Genomic DNA, 6991 nt, shown 5'->3' on the forward strand with positions numbered 1-6991 from the left:
CCACCCACAGCCCCTGGGAACTACCATTGTACTCTGCCTCTATATGTTCCACTTTTTGTGTTTACTTTTTCCCTTTCCTTTATCTTTTTTTTGCATTTATTGTATTACCAAACAATGTCAAAAGAGTTCCACTTTTTAGATTCCACATATTATTAGCTCATACAGTATTTGTCTTTCTGCATCTGGCTTATTTCACTTAGCATAATTTCCTCCAGGTTCATTTGTATTTTTGCAAATGGCAAGATTCCCTTCTATTTAATGATTGATGATGTCTGTCTGCAATATTTGAAAAAAAAAATGCAGGTCACATGAATGATTGTCTAATGTAATTCTATTACTGTAAAATCGTGTATGACCATAACATTCACTCATTCATTGCTTCACGTTCTTTATAATTGTATGCCATATTCCTGGGGCTCTACTAGGCCTGGAATGGGGAGTAGGAGTTACAAGGTTCCTGGGATATCAGTGATTCATATTTGTGAACGTCTTAGATAAGTGGGTTAACATGTACAGAAAATGGTTACTAAAATGGTAACACTGTTTATTATAAAATACTTTTCTATATTCTCTTGAACTTTTTTTTTTATCATTTATTCGTCTGCTTCAGTTGCCATAACAAAATATCACAGACTGGATGGATTAAACAACAGAAATTTATTTCTCACAGTTCTGGAGGCTGGGAAGTCCAAGATCAAGGTGCCAGCAAAGTAGGTGTCATTCTGAGGCATCTTCTCTTAGCTTATAGGCTGAGGCCATTTGGCGTTGTGCTCACGTGACCCCTTTGTGCGCATGTGTGGAGAGACAGTGTGGGTGTTTCTTCTTATAAGGATGCTGATAGTATCTGATGAGAACCCAACCCTTGTGACTTCACTTAATCTTAATTACTTCCTTAGAGGCCCCATCTCCACATACAGCCACAATAGGGGTTAGGGCTTCAACATATGAATTTGTGGCGGGGGGACGTGCACATTCAGTTCATAGACATATCATGATTTTTTGTTTCCTTGACCAGCAATGAAAACAGAAGTATCTTCATTTTGGAAAGTGAGAGTCAACCTGTGCTGAATTAGAGTAATGACAAGAGATACTTTAAAAGACTGCAATGAGGGAAGCAAGGGAGGGGTATGCATTTGACAGTCTGTTCTGCTCTGCTCCTGGAACTGAAAGAGGCTGAGTCGGGACTAACCTTTGCACGGGTGACATAGAGAACTGAGAGAGAAAAATATGTATTTTTCTATGACCACCTAAAACAAACCTGGAGTTGAAGGGGCCAGATGTCTCAACCTAACCATTCTGGGAATAAAAATCATAGAGACCTTGCTGATTAATGGAAACACTTTGCCTTTCGATTTTCTAAGCAGGCGAATGCAAGGAGTTTGTGAACTTTACTGCTGTTTTAGTTTTCTTCAGGTGAAGACACTGACAGTAAGAAAAGACAAACCATGGGTCCAAGACAGAGTGGTCAAGTCAAGAAGAAACTCAGGCTGTGTAGTCCTGGTGCAAGGCTCCAGCTTGGGGCCACTCTGGCTGGCTGTGCTCCCATGACACTTAGTGCACACTGGGCTCCTGACTTAATAACACGTGCCTGAAGTGGCCCCTGATTCCCAATCTGTCGCAGGATTCAGCAGATGCACAAGAGGCGACAGTGGAAGGTCTTGGAGAGAATTCAGAATGGCTTGCCTATGTTCCCATCACTATGTGTCCTAATGGGAGAATCACCACTTTGGAAAATTCTTTTGGAGGCCAGGCGCGGTGGCTCATGCCTGTAATCTCAGCGCTTTGGGAGGCTGAGGCAGGCAGATCACCTGAGGTCAGGAGTTCGAGACCAGCCTGGGCAACATAGTGAAACCCCATCTCTAATAAGAATACAAAAATTAGCCTGGTGTCGTGGTGCACATCTGTAGTCCCAGCTACCTGGGAGACTGAGGCAAGAGAATTGCTTGAACCTGGGAGGCAGAGGTTGCAGTGAGCCGAGATGGCACCACTGCACTCCAGCCTGGGCAACAGAGTGAGACTCTGTCTCAAAAAAAAAAAAAAAAAAAAAAAAGAGAAAAATTATTTTGTGGGTAGCTGTGAATGAGCTCAGAGGAAAGGCAGGAGCCTTCAGGTAGGGAGCAGCATGATTCCACCCCAGACTGAGGCCTTCTGGGTGTACAAAGGGCAGGAGGATCCTCCCCAGGTATGTGAGAGGAAGGGAAGATGAGGCGTTTGGGTCAGGGAACACACTAGAAATCCAGATGCTCACTGATGGATGGTGCTTGGCATCTCTGTGTTCTACCAATCGAGCCTCAAAGCAACTTTGGAAGAGGATTTATGCCCTCCACACCCTTCCAGCCTGGGCCAGGGCATCTGCACACTCCCCTGGGTGTAGGCCTCCAGGGCTTGGAGCAAAGGAAGAGCTAAGAATTGTCAGTGCTCAGGAGGCAGATTTTCAGGGAGGATCCTCTTGCATCTCAGGACATGAGAGGAGCTAAGAGAGCCTTGAGTGTCCTGTCCCAATGCTGGGGTCTCAGAAGGCAGCTCTGGGGCATCTCCACCATGTCTGACTTCTGCTGCCTCAAACCTTTCACCCTCAGGGCAAGAGTCCTCAAGGAAGAGCACCTGGGCACCTGGGTTGACTCTTCCTCTCTCCTCTGCTGGTTCACCTGGGGTCATGCTCTGACCTAATCTCCATCTGCATTTCTTTCTTCTCTCAGGGGCCTGAGCTCAGCCTCGACTTAGCCTCCCTCAGTGTCTGGGACTTTGGGATAAACAGTCACCATCTTCTGCACTGGAAGCAGCAGTGACCTTAAGGGTTCTAACCATATCTCTTGGTACCTATAGTGCCCAGGAACTGCCCCCACACTCCTGATTTATTATGTCCAGTCTAACCCTTAGGGCTTGATTTTCAGTCTCTAGGTCTGGCAACACAGCTTTCCTGGCCATCTTTGTCCTCTAGCCTGAAGATGGGCCTGACAGTCACTGTTTGTTCTGGGACAGCCATAGCATTTTACCCAGATGTGTTCCAAGTCCATGGGGAACAGAGACCAAATCTGCCATGAGTGACCAGTGTCACGGGGCTTCACACCAGTCAGGCAGTCAGATGGTGGTGTTTGCTTTCATTGCTGCTCATCATCCCAAGGGTATGGACACTTCAGGAATGGGACCCTATGCAACTCTCATTGCTCTTAATAATGATGTGGGAAAGAGAACCCATCTCCCAGGGGACTTGGCTTTGCAAAAATGAAAATAGAAACTCTCTCCTTCCTCTGTGCAGTGAATGACCTCTGAATGCAGACTTGGTCTCCGTCTTCACTGGCAAGGTTGGAGGAAGAACAACAGATTCTTATTGCACTTAGACAGCTCAGGGGCCACTTCATCTGAAGATGTCCATCAGTGTGAGCCCAGGTATTCCTGTACTCAATGATTGAGGTCTCGCTCTTTACCTTGTCTCCACCTGTCTGACCAAAGTGACCAAGATGATTCAGGTTTTAGTTTTCTCTTGCTGTGTAACAAATTTCCATAAACCTAGCACCTTAAAATAATACCCATTTATGATCTCCCAGCTTTCCTGGATCAGAAGTGTGGGATCAGCTTAGCTGAGTCGTCTGTTCAGGGTCTTCCCAACCTGAAATCGGGGCATTGGCTTGGCTACGTTTTCATCTGGAGGCTCAACTGAGGAAGAATCTGTTTCCAAACTTATTGGCAGAACTCGCTTCCTCGCTGCTGTATGATTGAAGCCAGGGTTTTGGGGGGCTATTTGCCGTCAGTGCCGTTAGCTCCTTGAGCTCCTAGAAGTCACTCGTAGCTCATTTGCCATTTCATGTAACCTAATGAAAAGAGAGATATTTCATCACCTTTGCCATATTTATTGGTTAGGAGCCAGTCACAGGTTCTTCTTGAATTCAAGTGAAGAGATTGTGCAAGGATATGACTTATTTGGGGTAACCATAGGGTATATCCTCAGTAATTGTGTGCATTGAGGACTAGGGGAGGAGATTCTAATTATACAGAGAAGACTTGTGCTTTCTGTTGAGAAGTTAAGAAGACATCCTTTACTTTTTAAGACACTGTTATTTTATTCATTGATTTTTAGTGGTGTTCTAGAAAGTAGATTTTCCAAGCGTAAACCACAATAATAAAATGGCAGAGCTGATGACAGTTCAAATGCTATTAGATGGGTATGCTGATCTAGGTTTAGAGCCAAGGGATGGAGTAGTGTCTCTTGGTCTCCACTGTGGAGAGGCCCCTTGGGAAAACCTACCACCCTTATTTCTTCTCACTCCCTGCCTGGCCCCATGGTCTCTGCTTGGTCTGGCCTATACTACTAAAAATACACTTCAGTAATGATACCTGTCTTGTGTTTCTCTACACTCTTTGTCTATTTGCAGTGGACAGCATACTGCATGCTGATATCAAAAATTATTCCAGCAAATTCAAAAATAAGACAGTAAAAAGAAAAGACAGTTTTACAGTGGAAGAGACAGAAATGAATATTTGCACTTATGGTTGATTTAGCTGTTAAATCTAAGAGAACCAACTGAGAATGAGTATAGAGAGAAAGAGGTGGTTGCTGCATACTAACCATTACTAGTGTGAGATACCAGGGGAGCTAGGATGGCCTCCTCCTCCTCCTCCTCTTCCTTCTCCTGCCTCTCCTCTTTTTTCTTTTTTTGGTAAATATCTTTCCTAGATCGGTGGTTCTCAAACCTTTTGGTCTCATAACCTAATCATCTTCCAGAGGCCCTACCTCCAAATACCATTGCATTAGGGGTTAGGTTTCAACATATGAATTTTGGGGGGACAGGAATATTCAGTCTAGAATACTATTTTAAGAAAAGGAGGACACACAGGTCACATGATAGTGGCTTTTAAAAATTAGATGTGGACAGCTCTTGTTTTTGGAATATGTCAGTGTACTGCTGTGTAAAGCATCCTGGGAACAACACCTCAGAATGTTTCCTGTCTGTGCCTCAGTAAAACTTGAAGGCTGGTAGGGTAGCCTGAGTCATGGCCTTCAGTGGCATCCAGGTGCTAATTCCTGGGACCTGTGAATACTGCCTGTCTTCATCCATTTTGCATTGCTGTAAAGGAGCAATTGCTGTAACTGAGGCTGGGTAATTTATAAAGAAAGGAGGTTTATTTGGCTCAGGGTTCTGCAGACTGTACAAGAAGCATGGTGCCCACATCTACTTCTGATAAGGACCTCAGAAAGCTTTCAATTTGGTGGAAGGGGGGAGGAGGCATCACATGGCAAGAGGCAGGACAAGAGGGAGAGGAGAGGTGCCATGTTCTTTAAACAACCATCTCTCTCATGAACGAACTCTCTAATCTCCACAGGGAGGGCACCAAGCTATTCATGAGGGATTTGCCCCCATGACCCCAAAACTTCCCATCTTCTTTTTCTTTTTCTCAAGCTCTGGGAGCATAGAACACAACATAGGATTTGGAGGGGACAAATATCCAAGCTATATCATTACCTTATATGACAAAAGGGGTTTTGCAGATGTAATTAAGGATCTTGAGGGAGACATTATAGTGGATTATCCAGTGGACCCTAAATGTAATCACAGGTGTCCTTTTAAGAGGGAAGCAGAAGGAGATTTGAGGACAGAAAAGAAGGAGACACGAACAGCGGTTGGATGATGCAATTACAAGCCAAGGAATGCCAGCAGTATCTAGCAGCTGGAAGAGTCAAGGAAACAGATTCTCCCCTGGGACCTCCAGAAGGAACCAGTCCTGCTGATAATTTTATTTCAGTTCTGTAAGCCTTCTTTTTTTTTTTTTTTTTTTTTGAGACGGAGTCTCACACTGTTGCCCAGGCTGGAGTGCAGTGGCGCGATCTCGGCTCACTGCAAGCTCCGCCTCCTGGGTTCACGCCATTCTCCTGCCTCAGCCTCCTGAGTAGCTAGGACTACAGGCGCCCGCCACCGCGCCCGGCTAATTTTTTGTATTTTTAGTAGAGACGGGGTTTCACTGTGGTCTCGATCTCCTGACCTTGTGATCCGCCCGCCTCGGCCTCCCAAAGTGCTGGGATTACAGGCTTGAGCCACCGCGCCCGGCCTCTGTAAGCCTTCTTTTGGACTTTAGATTCTCAGAACTGTAAGAAAATAAATTGCTGTTATTCTAAGCCCCTAAGTTTTTGACAACTTGTTACAGCAACAATGGGAATCTAATATAGCTAAGGTACCATACATTTTGACATCTTCTGTACATATGGTACCTTTCTGATTTGTGCTGTGCAAGGATTCCTTGCCCTCTCACTGGTAAACCTTGGTATACAGGAAATTATTTTTGTACATTATGTAAACTGATTACATAGGAGAAACCATCTGTTTACTTCCTTCAGGAAGTACCTGGCACCTTCTAGTGCTTTCTCTTGTGGACCACAGATGATGGAGGCTGGGCCCTAATCCAGCACACACCTCCAGTCTGGTGGACTTCTGGTCCAGTTATGTACCTACAGGTATTTTATTGATGTTATTCTTCCTCTGATGACACGCTGATTTCAAAGCATGCCTAAAACAAAAGACATGGGATCTTTGAAGTCCCTTCCCCCAAATATCTGAGGCTTTTCCCCAATTGAGCAGCAGTTCGCATGTTTGTAATTTTTAAATGTGTTAGGCATTTTATTGGAAATGTTTTATGTGCTTCACACTCCACAGGACTTTACTCCCAGCTCATTGATTGAGGAAAGTGAAATCTGCCATTTGCTGATGGGCCAATGTCAAGGCCAATGTCCCAGGTCACCTGTCAGGACAAAAGTGTGATGCAGCCAGAAGTCAGCCCTCACCTGCAAATGCTCTCCTGAACTTGCCTACTCTGGAGGGATCTGCTCACCAGGCAGATTCCAGGTGATGCCCAAAGCACTCCCTAATAAAATTCTGTGTGCTCATCTCCGCCTTAACATCTGTTTCCAGGAGACCCAGCTTGTGACCATTGTTTCCAGGAAGATTACCAGTTGTCTCTGTTTGCCCTGGACCGAAGGTTTTCCCAGGACATAGATCTT

General features: G+C 44.9%; 1 long non-coding RNA gene across 1 annotated transcript; it reads left to right on the top strand.

Moving 5' to 3' along the window:
* Nucleotides 1–616: 616 nt before the first annotated feature.
* LOC139358941 (uncharacterized) lies at nt 617–1337 on the top strand. Its single transcript, XR_011614422.1, has 2 exons — nt 617–710; nt 1016–1337. It is a non-coding gene; the product is annotated as an uncharacterized lncRNA (long non-coding RNA).
* Nucleotides 1338–6991: the final 5654 nt, after the last annotated feature.

Source organism: Macaca nemestrina, chromosome 15 (assembly GCF_043159975.1).
Source record: "Macaca nemestrina isolate mMacNem1 chromosome 15, mMacNem.hap1, whole genome shotgun sequence".
NCBI classification, from domain to species: Eukaryota; Metazoa; Chordata; class Mammalia; order Primates; family Cercopithecidae; genus Macaca; species Macaca nemestrina.